General features: G+C 52.1%; 1 long non-coding RNA gene across 1 annotated transcript; it reads left to right on the top strand.

The window, feature by feature from the left end:
- The first annotated feature begins 2,715 nt into the window (after positions 1-2,715).
- LOC132673049 (uncharacterized) lies at positions 2,716-5,348 on the top strand. Its single transcript, XR_009607852.2, has 3 exons — positions 2,716-2,921; positions 4,564-4,625; positions 5,002-5,348. It is a non-coding gene; the product is annotated as an uncharacterized LOC132673049 (long non-coding RNA).
- The last annotated feature ends 7,801 nt before the right edge of the window (positions 5,349-13,149 follow it).

The raw sequence follows: 13,149 nt of genomic DNA, 5'->3' as shown, positions 1-13,149 counted from the left end.
TAAAAAAAAAAAAGAAAGAAAGAAAGAAAGAAAAAGAACTGTTGGGCCCCAAAGGGACCATTTCCCATCATAATGAGAATTTTAAATGGCGGGTTTAAATTCTTTGAAAAGCCTTTCAGAAATGGGTGTGCAAGTGATGGCTCCTGAATTACCAGCAGAGATGCAATTAAATTAGAGAGAGAACATGTCACTCCAAGTTCCCAGACTGAAGACCCTTTCCCTTGTCCCGGGAGGAGGGAGCACACATGGCACACACAGCCCAGGAACCCAAGGGAAGGGCCCTTCCAGTCACCCCAGCTGCTGCATTTGAATCCAGAAGGGAAGGACGCACCATGAGAGAGCCAGAAAGCCGCATGGCATTTCTTCCCGATGCACCCACCTCTTCCTCACTTGGACACAAGCTAGCTAAACCCGGGGTAGGAGGCTGTCCAAATGTTAGCAGAAACCTCCCAACTGCACCCACATGCATGGGTAGTTCTAACAACCGTTCCCTGAGCATGTACAGGTGCAGGGCTCCCTACGTGCCCCACGTAGGTCACCGGCTTACATCGTCAGACTCTCTGGGGCAGCACATGCGGTCAGCTCCCCATGTTCCTGGGAGATGGGGAAGCGGCCAGATTTGGGAATGTGGTACTTGAAGGAGCTGGAGGCAGCCTGCCTCCTGGGTTAGCTTCTGGCCTCCATCAATCCCCAGCTGTGCAGGTGGGTGACCTTCTGAGCTTCCTTTACTTCCCCTGTAAAATGGAGATAATAAGATCACCTGTCCCGTGGGATTGTTGTGAGGATTGAATGACCTCATCCTTGCCTTGCACGGCCTGGAAAAAGCACCTGCTGTTATTCCAAAGGGTACATTATTTGGCCATTACAAGTAAGCAATGGGGGAAGTTGAGGTTCCAAGCGATGTGTTCACCTCCTAGATGACCTCCGTATTATGCTGAGAAGTGGGGGGGGGGGGGGTTGTTTTGATTTAAACACATGTGGTGAGAGAAATGTAGCTTCTCTGAGTAGCCTCAGGGACATCGGTTGTTTTTCACCCTGCGAGGCCCAAAGCTGGGGTCAGAAACATGGTAGGTAGGGCTGGCTCAATAAATGTTCAGGAATCCAGCCCAGGCCATCCTCCTTAGTGGGATGTACAAGGCTCCCAGTAAGCCAGCCTCTCCTGGACTCCCATAGTCACAGTCACCCAGCCCCCTGTTTATCCTGCCCAGACGGGTGGCAGGTCCTAGTGCACAACAGAACAATGGCCCCCAAGGTCAGCTCCTGATCCCTGGGATCTAGAAATGTTACTGGATTTGAGAAAGTGGTCTTTGTTGATGTAAATAACTTAAGAACCTTGAGACAGAGACGTTATCCTGGGTCATCTAAGTGGGTCCAAATGCCTCCACATGGGCCCTTACAGGACGCAGGCAGAGGGGCATCTGACACATACATGGAGGACAAGGCCTTAGGACCACGGACACAAAGAGCAGAGCAACACAGCCATATGGTAAGGGCCGCTGGCAGCCACCAGGACACAGAAGACATAGGACACGTTCTCTCCTAGAGCCTCTGGAGGGCACGTGGCCCTGCAGACAAACTGAGTTTGGACTTCTGGCCTCTGGAAATGTAAGAGAATAATTGTGTCTTCTTTAAAGCTGCTCAGTTGCTTATGGCAGCCACGGGAGCTCACACACACGGGTCTTTACACCCCCTGCCTGTGAACACGTTGCTTTCTTCTACCCGTAGGACACTGTCCACCTTCGTGTGTCTAAGTGATGCCTACAAGGCCCTCGAGGCTCCCCCTTCCTCCGGGAAGCCTGCTGGGACCTGCCTCCTGGTCCTCACCCTTCCCACAGCACCTGCACTGACACAGCCTCTTTGCTTGTTTTTCTCCCCAACTAGACTAGGGGCTCCTCGAGGACGGGGGTCGTCCTCTCTGCCAGTGTCTGAGCTAGGGCTGTGGATGAACAAGTGCATTCTCTCATTCCTACTAAAAGTCCCCCACAAGGCTGAGCATGCTGCCATTGAAGAAAGGAACACGGAGACGTCAGGAGTCAGCACTTCTGCTGCTCTGGAGTGTAGCAGGGAGGTTAGGTTTCCTGCAGAGTCTGCAGATAGTTCCTCAAAGCCACCGCACACGCGGAAGACAGGCTGGGACATCCCACAAGGGCAACGATGATGGCTGCGGGATTCCTGGAGAAGCACGGACCTGTCTCCTAAGACGAGAGCCTGGTGCTTTGCACAGAGACTTAGATGCAGAGCAGTGAGACTTCACAGGCACTCTGTCTTGTGCTGAGGAATAAAAGGAACATCCCCATCTGTGTGGGGGCTGCGGGAATGGGCGGAGGATGACCCTCACCATTGAGGTCACACATTGAATTAGGACTTGGATGAGCCACTCTGTGCCTTGGGTGAGGTCACTCAAATGCCCTGCCTCTGAATGAGGGCCTTGAACTCGGTGGTGCTTTCGCATCCTTTCAACTCTAAAATAAGATGACATTTAACAGGAGCCCTGTGCACTGACAGAACTGGAGTGGCCGTCAGTGGAACAGCCCCGTATTGTTGACAGATCTGGCCAGATGCCAGAGATGCATGGCCTCGCCTCTGAGTGTCCTTGAAGGCCAGCCTCCGGACAAGGGACAGCAGTGTGTCCAAGCCCATCGGGTGTGGCTTCCTGTCACGGCACAGAAAAAGACCCTTGTCTGCACTCGCCACTGCTCTGCCTCCAGGGCACTCGCTCGTGCTCTGACCACGCATCTGAATTCCACGCAGGGGGCTGGGGCGGAAGGAGGATGTCTAGGACACATCAGAACGTGGTACCTGGGATCTTGTTAGGTAGGAACCGGGGTTTGGTCTCCTCGGCCAGGCTTCATCCTTCCTCGGCTCTGGGCTCCGTGGATCCTTGGGTGCTGTTCAGATGCCATTGGAAGCAGGTGCAGAAGGTACGACTCAAAATGGGTCTCAAGCAGTAGGATGTGGACTGGGGACAAGAACTAGAACATTGGGATCCAGGCAGAACGGGATGCATCTTGTGCTAATCTGGGCAGCAGCAGGGCTCTGTGGAACATGCGTGTCGTGTCGCTCGTTCTGTGGTTCGCGGTGGGTGGCCATGGGTAAGTTACTTCACTTCTGTAGGACTCAGTCCCCACCTGAAATGTGCGGGTGCCCCAGTCCTTTCCCTCTTGGATGTTGTCCTAGGTCTAAACATGCCCCTCCATGATACCATGTCAAAACCCCGAATGCTACCCCATTGGAAAAAGAGTCTTTGCAGACACAACTAGAATTAAAGATCTTGAGATGAGGTTATCCTGGATTGTCCCAGTGCAGCGGGCCCCAAATCCAATAATCACTATCCCTGTGACAGATCCACAGAGGAAAAGGCAGAGATTGAGGTGGTGTCACCACAAGCCAAGTGTTGCCAGCACCCCCCAGAGCTGGAAGGGGCCAGGACCCTCCCCCAGAGCCTCCAGAGGACCAGAGCCCTGGGGACACTTTGATAGTGGACTTGCAGCATGCAGAATGGAGATCATAAATGTGTTTTAAAAGCCACCAAGTTTTCAGTAATTTGCTGTGTACGTCAGCTCTAGGGAACTAACAGGGGGGTTATGAGGATTAAGTAAATTAATTCTTATCAAGTGCTCACTGAGACATTCAAAGCAGAGAGCTCAGGGCGCATCAGAGATATGCAGAGCCTGCGAAACGCAGCCGTGACTTCTCACAACACGGGTTTCCATTCTGTTGTTACGTGTCCTCTTGATAGAACGGGCTTGCCCCATGTGAGATTTTGCTGTGTGAAGATCTTAGTATTAGTCAATCCAATAAACGGGACGTTTCCTCTCAGAAACTGTTCACATAAAATAAAGTGGATGGAAATCGCCAGTTGCCTCTTCCCTTAGTTTACTAAATAAATAAGCCAATGAAGAAACCAACATATGTTGAGTACCTACTCCATGCCTGACCTGATGCTAATTTAATCTATGATGCGTTATTCACCCTCCCAACAGGCACGTTCATTAATTCATGGGGTGTTTACTGAGCGTTGACCCTGCGCAGGCTTTTATTCCAGAAATGGGGATAAAACAGTGAACTGAACATCCAAAACTGGACAGGGCTCCCTGTCCTCACTGGGTTAACTTTGGTCTGGGGGTAGAGGCAATGGGAACATAAACTGAGTAGAGCAGCAAAATACATTAGATATGGTGATGAAGGCAGAGAGCAATACAGTAGTGATGGTCAGGAGGGACCCCATGAGCACCATGCCCAATGGCCAAGGCCCCGAAGGCGAAAGAGAGTCCCAGGGAGTACCAGCGGGTCAGGGGAGGCATGGCTGGACAGGGATGGTCCCTTGGTCCTAGGACTGGGAAGAAGCAGCCAGGGAATGGAAGGAAACTGAGGAGGGTAGGAAAGAGCCAGGTGGAGGTGTGTTTCTGGAAAGCAGGGGAGGCTTGTGGGGTCAAACGCTGCCTCAGGTCAAGGAATGTCAACCTTTGGGCTGACCACTGATGGGATCACGTCAGCATCGTGGGGGAGCCTCAGGAAAGCTGGAGGAGAGTGCCAACCCCGCCACACCCCTCTCATTAACAGCACCTCTGTTCTCTCTGTGGAGCTGTCCAGTCAGTCAAGACCCTCTGTTTCCGTTGGCCGAGGTAAGGTGTGGTGCCCAAAGCACACCTCCTCCCTCTTCTCCTCTCTCATAGACATTCCCTTCAACTAAAACACGGCAAACCAAACCAAAGAAGTCATGATTCATCCCATCTAGAAGCACCGTGAAGCAACCTCCATTTGTCCTTCCTCCTGCTAGTGGGGGGCTGCTCTATCTCCTCCATTCTGAGACTTTTACCTTGATTCTACCATTCCATGTCGTTTTGTGAACCAGGTCTTTGCAGGGGCCAGGTTTTAGCCAGCCAGTCAGCTTCTGAGGGTTCCATCCAAAGAACCCCAATGGGCAGGAGACAGCGAAGCTACAAGTTTGCACTAATTTCTTCTTATTTCAAATTCTGTCTTCTTTCTGCCACGCCACAGCTGCCTCCTTTAGAAGCTGCTCCAAGAGGAAGCAAGATCTTTATAAAAACAGCATGGTCAGAAGCCAACACCATTGGACAACTTACAAGGGGTCTCCCAAGATCCCTCCAACTTTTGCTCAGACTTGGGCCCACGGGAGGGGAGACGTCTTGGATTGGCTGTGCACCTGCCGGTCAGCCCACCGGATGGGAACATGGCCAGGGCGGGGGGCGGGGAGGAATTGCACCCTTGGCTATAACTCAACAGGAGCATTCCATCCAGCAATTTTGTAGGTTTTTTGTTCTTAGGAAACCTGAGAAGTCATCTCACTTTGTGTGTTTTGGTAAAGGAACCAAGTTTAATGTTAAGCCGTGTGTGTATGTGCTCATCGTTCCGGGGTGACGTTTCTCTGTGGCAGGTGGATTTCCCTGGGGGTGGTTGCAGTAGAGACCGCCCCCTGGTATCAGCAGTCCCGTCACTGTAGATACAAACAGGACATCTACTTCAGATTTCTCCCTGGGTTATGCTCATCCCCACTCAAAGCAATATCTGACTGACACCTTTCTCCAAACTCCACACCACAGACATACACCCACCTGCACACATGCACACACCTGATTTTTCTGATCACTCATTTACTTTTTGGTGGGTTTCATTGTCTAAATGCTCCCAATTATTCCCTACACGTAATAAAGCTCCAATCCACTCCTTTAGCCCCCAACTTTGAAGGAAAGAAAGCGAAACAAAACTTTTGATTTGGCCGTGTTCCCCTCCTAATTTCATTATGCATATTAAATTTTTACTGTCGACAACCTTGTTTAGAGGGAAAATCATTGGTTTGGCTTTTTCTTAAACTATCAGATGTTTTATAGACCTTCTAATGGCGTGTTTGGTGTGAAATTAATTATCAAAGATTCGCAGAGAGTTTTAAATTAGATTTTTTCTGTTCTTCAAGGCAAACAACTGGTTCTGTTTTTGTCACTAATATAAGGTTCTCATTGCTGCCTTTTTTCCCCCTACAATGAAATGATAAAACAAATCTTCAACTTATTTTAATGTGCTAATTGAGGGTTATTACAATTCATTTTCCTTGCACAAGCAAGTTAGAAGGGATTTTAATTGCCTCCTATACAAACATGTATTTGTAAAGAGAAATGATATATAAAACTAAGGGCCCGGAAAAACTTGTTTGGGCAATGTGCTAAGGCAAATCTATGGTTTTCTGAATAGATACTTAATGCCTAAACCAGTTTCCCTTTTGGATTGCGGATCCATGCGTATGCATTGGTGTCAATGCTCTGCAGAGATGCTGGTAGGAGGTAGAAAGATCCAGAAAGAGAAACAAATACAAGATGACTTCAGAGCATTAGTGCTGCCCCACCCGAGAGCGTGGGGTTACTTCGCAACAGGTACATGTATCCCAGTGTGGATTAAATGGTACCTGCAACCCCCCAGTGTTGCCGGGTCCCACGCCTGGGGACGCCAGAAGATGTGCCAATGTGGGCAGAGTTTTAACGCTGAGGCGATGGATGCATGTCCTTGGCCGCCACTCCTTCCCCTGGCGTGTCCCTGTCACTTCCCCCTCCAGTGTGTCGTCAAGCCTCAAACCTGCTGGAGCTAATTAGTGTGTGGGATGACAGGTTTAAGGACATACACTCAGAAAATAATGATCAGATAATGCTTCTCATTAATAGTTCGAGTTCAGAACACACTGTGGGAAACAGTCTCAAGGCCCTGGCTTCTGGAATCCGGATTTCTGCTTTGAGGCTGGGGAGGCTCTCCCTGTGGCATCTTTCTGGAGTTAGAATCCCGGCAGAGGCTGGAGAGGTGCTGTGTTGTGGGAGGTGATTGGGGGAAGTGGCAGTGAGGAGACTCGGTGCTTGTAGACATCCTGCCCCTGCCAGGTCCCTGACCCCATCCTCTAACTGCTGACTGCTGCAGACTTGGGGGTGCCCCTGGGCCAAGACCTGCTGGCTGTTCCACCCCATGCCTCGTTCACGCCTCATAACCCATGACCCCACGGATGCACCTGGGTCGATGACTTTTAACACTTTCAGTAGATGGAGGTAGACAGGCCAGGAGGATGTTTTTCAACACTCTTGCAACAGGGGTCAAGACTATGCCAACAAGGGACAGAGACTGGATGCAACTCACAGCCGGGGAGGCCATTTATAGCCAACAGGCAGGGTGAGGGGGTCAAGGGGTAGAAAATTACTAAGAGGGGCACCTGGATGGCTCAGTCGGCTAAGCGTTTGACTCTTGGTTTCAGCTCAGGTCATGATCTCACCATTTGTGGGATTGAGCCCCACGTTGGGCTCTGCGTTGACAGCGTAGAGCCTGCTTGGGATTCTCTGTCTCTCCCTTTCTCTCTGGCTCTCCCTCCCTCATGCCGTCTCTGTGTCTCTCAAAATAAACTTCAAAAAAAAAAAAAGAAAATTACAAAGAGGAACTTGATTGGATACCAAGGAAAAGTGGAGCCTCACTCAACTGGCTTTAGCAGGATTCTTGCGAAACGGAAGTTTGCTCAAGGAGGAACCCTTGTTGACATTCGGGGTAGGGGGAAAGAGAAGGCCACTGGTGGACAGCCTTCTGTGCTTGGCTCAGTGAGCTGGAAGATCCCTCTGGACCAAGGGGAGGCCCTCCTGCCTCTTCCATCCACAGACTGGGCTACAGGCTGACCGTCTCCTATGGTTACTCTTGCTGGGGCAGAGAATGTTCTAGCAACAAGCAGGCTTAGGCTGAGCACCCACTCCGTTGGATCATCTCCCTGCCTTCTCCCCTGAAAGCCTGGGGTCTTCAGACAATGCGGAGCCAGGACCCTGGTGTTTACCCAGCTCCACAGAGGAAAGGCTCTGAGCCCCCACTGGACATTCTCCTTTCAGGAAGAAAAGGTGCCCCCTGAGGGTGTGGGTTTCCTGCCACAGGCCGGTCACACGGGCTGGGATTCCGGCGTGGATCCGAGCCCAAGCATGGTTCCCACTTGTCCTTCGTTCTCAGGATGGTCACATTAGCTGGGCTCCCAGATGTGTGTGGAGTATAATTAGGGACATTCTGAAAGCAGCCCCAGACATTGGACTGAAAAGTCTGTCTCACTGCCTTCCGTTTCCCTCCCTCTGTTCGGAGGCCGTGGAACCTTCCACACAGCTGGGCCCCTGGGATGCCCTGCTTGGAGCCGGTGTCTGTGTGCCCTCTCGTTTCACAGAGCATCTGATACAAAGCCTGCAGTGTGCAGAACCCCCCGGGGGCTCGGGGAGGGGAGAGAGGCGGCAGGGCGGAGGAGGAAGCAAGGGGGCCGCAGGAACAAGTTAGAGAGAGAGATTGCCATGAAGGCAGCTAATGATGCCCTGTGTGCGCAGTGGGCCTGGGGGCGGGGGGCAGGCTGCCCACGCGGCTGTGCCCGGCTCCACCCGGGGGACGCCCCAAAGCTGTTAAGTCAGATGCTGGTCCCCTGCTCTGGTTTTTAGCAGCCACCAACAGGAACAAGTGAGTGATGTCAGTTAGCACTTGACCTTGGAGACTCTGTATGCCAGGCCTGGGGAACTGCATTTCAGTCAGCTCCTCCCCGCTGGTCACCGTGTGGTGGGGTCACCTCCACCCTTCCTATCCACTCCAGCTTCCTGTGTTCCCCCCACCCCCCAGAGGCCCAAGCTCCCAACCAGAGGGTCCTTTATGGTTCCAGATATACCAGGTTTGGGCACCAAACACACAGGAACCTGGGCCCCGCCTGAAATACCACCCTGTCCCTGAACGCTGAGCTCCAGCTAAGATCCAAACAGCTGGCTTTGGTCCCATCCTCGCAAATCCCCTTGGAAGGTGGCGGGATGTGGTACCCCAATATACGCCACTTTGGCACTGGATTCTCTTGAGCTAAAGGCGCAGGGAAAACAGCAGGTGCAAGATGCTAGGAGCTCTGAATCCCCTTTCCTTCCTGAAGGCGGGAGCTAAGATTCCCACATAGAAGACGCCACCTCTGCACCAGGAGGAAGAAACATTCCAATCATCCGTGAGGGGAGCAGAGGCCGAGAGAGAAGTCTGTGCAGACAAACCTCATGAGAATAAGTCTCCTCCGCCACTGCCCCCAAAGTCCCTTTTCCACAGCCGCCTCTGCTCGGACGGGCCCATGAGCACTGGGGCTCTGTTGCTGTTTTGGGCCTTCCTTTCCCTGGAAGGAAACGTAAGAATCTGTGTGCTCTCCTGTTAACCCTCCTGTGTCAGCTTTGTTCCTAGGTGCAGCCAGAGACTCTCGAGGGCAGAGGGAAAGCGTCTGCAACCCTGCAGCTTCCTTGGTCTTCCTGGACGTTCAGAGCATCCTCACCAAAGTCCCCTCCTACCACGTCCTGGGTTCTTTCGCTGCTTCAAAGTTTAAAGATCGAGTCAAATTTGAGATCGCTTTGCGTCGCTTTATGGCTGAACGCTTACACGGCATTTAAAAAAATCTGTTGCTTGGGTCCCACGCTCTTGGAAAAAGAACTCCAAAGTGCTGATAAGTCCTGCGTCTCCTGTGTCCTAGGACCTTGTGCTGAAGAGGCACCTGTTCAAACCTGGGAAAGATGTCGGCCATAAACTTCCCTGAGTCAGGTGCAAATAGGACATGATGAGGTTTCTTGGGGTGACAGTGGGGCTCATGGGGTCTGGAGCCGATGACCAAGAAAGAATTCTTGAAGACATCTTTGGTGCAAAAAAGTGATTTTAGTAGAGATGGGGACAGGACTCCTGGGCAGGAGAGACTGGTTATATATTTGGGAGTCGGGGGAGGTGAAGTCCAGGGGAAGTTTCCAGTGAGACTTTCACAAGCTAAAGACCCTCCCAGGGTCTTGGAGGCCTGGCTATTGTCAGGCTAAGGTTGTTTTCCCTCCAGCAAAGCATTAGCAGTAAGACAGTGGGGGTTCCTGGCGTTTTGCTCTGCCGGCCTCAAGTATCTGTCCATGGGCTGCAGGTGAGAAGGAAATTTAGTTCTACATGCCCTTTCCTTCTGCCTTTGTTTCCTCATCAGGAGACAGCCCTGACTGCCTCCCAGGACCTTTGCTGGTTGGGGGGGTGACGGCACTCTCGGCCGATGGTAGGTGATGGCCACGGGTTCTGAGGAGGAACCGTCTCGCTTCTGAAACTGTTTCATTCCTCCTCGTCCTTCGCTCAGTCCTGCGCGCACCTTGGCACGGAGGTGTGCTTCGTTGCCGGGACAAGGGATCTTATTAAGCACAAAAGGAGTCACCTTTAGCACAGACCAGAGACCACCGGCCGTATATCTTCATTTTAAAACTGTAGCCACGGAAGCCAGCGGTACTGAGAATGTGATTTTCTCCCTAGGACCCACAGGGAGAAAAGACGCTGATGATGTTCCAAATGTTGATGGTTCTCTGGCCCCAGGAGACAGCCTGCAAGGAAGGACCATTTGCTTTAGTTCAGGGAGCCAGGGGTGGGGGCAGGGACAGCTGTGCCTTCCCCCAGATGTGTAATTGCCATATTGTTTCTCCTTCCGCACCCCCTGCATCTCAGGGACCTCGGGCTATAATTAATTCTCGAATCTGGCAATAAATCAAAGCTTCGAAAATTACAGAAAACTTTTCTCCCCTTTCCAAATGGCTCTGCTGGCTGCTTTAATGTTCTCTCTCCTACTGTGTCTCTAACCACCTGAAACCTGGGCAGACATTCCAGGAAATGATTCTGAGAACAAACCCGTGTTTCAGTCTCTGGAAGCTGGAGTCGAAAAATAAAAATAAAACCAGAAATAGCATCCATTACCCAATCTGGGTCATCTCGTTTTTTATTGGATGCAGACATCCCTCGATGCTGTGGTTCGGAATCAGGAATGACCCTCCACTGCAAGCGTCAAATGCTTCGCGCCCAGCAACGCTGTCATTTCCATTTTTAAGATGCACACTTTGCATATAAAAGCATTCACGGCCCCATCTCTACTCACTGTAGTATCCAGCAAATCGGCCTCTGTAATTGATGAGAAATAATCATAATAAAAGAAGTAGGCGATGCAATCCATGAAGCCCTCTGTGTGCAAGCGAAGGATGAACGCAGAACAGCCTCTGGGCTAATCCGCACGCTTTCAAAATCACTGTTTCTTTTGTTCCCTCAACCCCCCCAGATTTAAATCTCTAGCTTCTGCAGCAGCACGCGCAGGCACAAATGCGCTTGGTTCTCTTAACGAGCGGCTTCCTCTGCATTCATTTTGGGGGAACAGCTCCAGCTGAGGAGCATAGCGAAAGGGGACAGAAATTTCCAGATTAAATCTGATGAAACCTGAGACTGCTCTTTCGCAAGAAGCTGGGGCAGACTCTTGGCCCGTCTTCTGCTTCACGGCAAACCTTTCCTTCCTCTGAAAGGGTTGGGAACGCCAGAGGGCAACGGGTAGCAGGTCAGGTGGGGAGGGCACGTGAGGGAAGTCTGGCCCTATTTCAGGCGCCAACCTTTGAATGCCGGCTCCCCTAAGAACTGTGTGCCTCGGGCGCGTCATTAAAGCTCCATGGGCCTCAGTTTACTCATCTGCAAAATGAGTTTGGTAATAGCATCTTTCTCTCTCAAAAAAACACCAGTTTTTCTTTTTTGGTAGAATTAAAAGAAATAACTCATGGAAAGGATTTAGGATCCGCGCTTTTGTTATTTTAGAAATACCTGAGGCCCAGCTGCGAGGCTGGGAGTTCGTCATGCCAGACTCAGTCCCTCCTGGGCATCCAGGGAACCAAGCCTCTGGCTGAGTTGACAAGGTCGCCTGAGACAGCAGGCTGACCATGGGGACCAACACAGGATGCTTATGCACTGTGGCTGCGGAAACTGAGATGGATATCAAGGAAGGCTTCCTGGAAGAGGCAGAGACCTGGTTTGGTCAAACTGAAGGCAGCATTCTAGCTCTCTGCTAGCCTGCCTTCCCCGTTGCTGTTCTGGGCAGTGCCCTGAAGCCTGGGCCTGTGACAGCGCCTCCCCTGGGCGCTCTAGTAGCTCACTGCCGAGGCTCTGAAACAGCTCTGGAAGTTTGTGGGCTGAAACACCCGGAGAGAAGCACGTCTTCTGGGTGCGTGCAGTCACAGGTACTACTTGGAAAATGGGGACTTGCACTTCAGAGCACGGCTGGCTCTGCAAGGTGTGGGCTGTCGGTGGAAAGGCTGTGAGCTCAGACGAATGTGGGGCCCCGAGCATGAGGCTGTCTGCCTGCTGTCGGGGCGCACCTGTGTCCCTCCCAGGGAGAACCCAGGGACTGAGACACAACGCTCGGGGAGCTCAGATCTGGCCCTCCATGGCTGCCACTTCTCTTCCGTCCCTGCCATCCGTTTCGACACTGCCAGGTGTCCGACCCCCGTGGGCGAGAGGGAGCCTCGGTGTTAACTCTCAATTACCAACACGCTACAACGCAGTTGGTTTTCAGCTTGCTCTGAATTCATTTCATGATTACTGGGCCGCTTAAAACAATGTACATATAATGAATGAATTTTCCATAAACATGCATCTCTGCTTAGGTGTAAATATTTCAAAGGCAGCTGCAGAAAATGGAAATTAAGTGACATCAGATATTTGGCAAAGTTTGGGGCTGAAAACCCTTGGGTGTTCTCACTCCGCATTCAACAGGTTTCCTGAGGACCCGCCGAGTGGCGGGACTGCCTCCCCGTGCTGCAGACACGGGGCGAACGAAACCGCACCTCAACGACCTCGTGCCCGCGATGCGCACCGAAGCCTGGTCCTTGGCCCTGCCACGTGAGCAGACACGCGGAGCCACACCTGTGCCCCAGCCCCACGGCACCTGCCCAGTCTGCCTTCCAGGGCCTCACACCATCCAGGGGGCTCCGGCTGAAGCCACCAACCATCGTCCTGTTCTAAATCCGAAGCACGTCTCTCAGACTTCACGCCCCATCTCTCTGCGTTCATCACATAAGCCATCACCTTCTCAAACCCACACCCTCTCTGGACTCTGGGCTCTGGGCCGACGTACCCCCACGTTTTCCCCCAGCTGCTCTGGACTCTTCCTGTATGCGGTTGCAAGGTTGTAGTCCCAGGCTCGTCTTTGCAGCCTCCACCCCCTCCCCCCAAAGACACCCATCCACACGGGCGGCGGCTTCGATCAACCCCACACAGAACCACCCCTGACGCTTGTACCTCCCTCTGCCCGCGTCTCCTCTGAGCACCAAAACCGTGTGATGGGTGGATCGCTCGCGGGTCCGAATGCCT

Source organism: Panthera onca, chromosome C1 (genome assembly GCF_046562875.1).
Source record: "Panthera onca isolate mPanOnc1 chromosome C1, mPanOnc1 haplotype 2, whole genome shotgun sequence".
In the NCBI taxonomy this organism is placed as follows: domain Eukaryota; kingdom Metazoa; phylum Chordata; class Mammalia; order Carnivora; family Felidae; genus Panthera; species Panthera onca.
The sequence above is the reverse complement of the archived record's forward strand: the minus strand, read 5'-3'. Positions and strand labels throughout refer to the sequence as shown.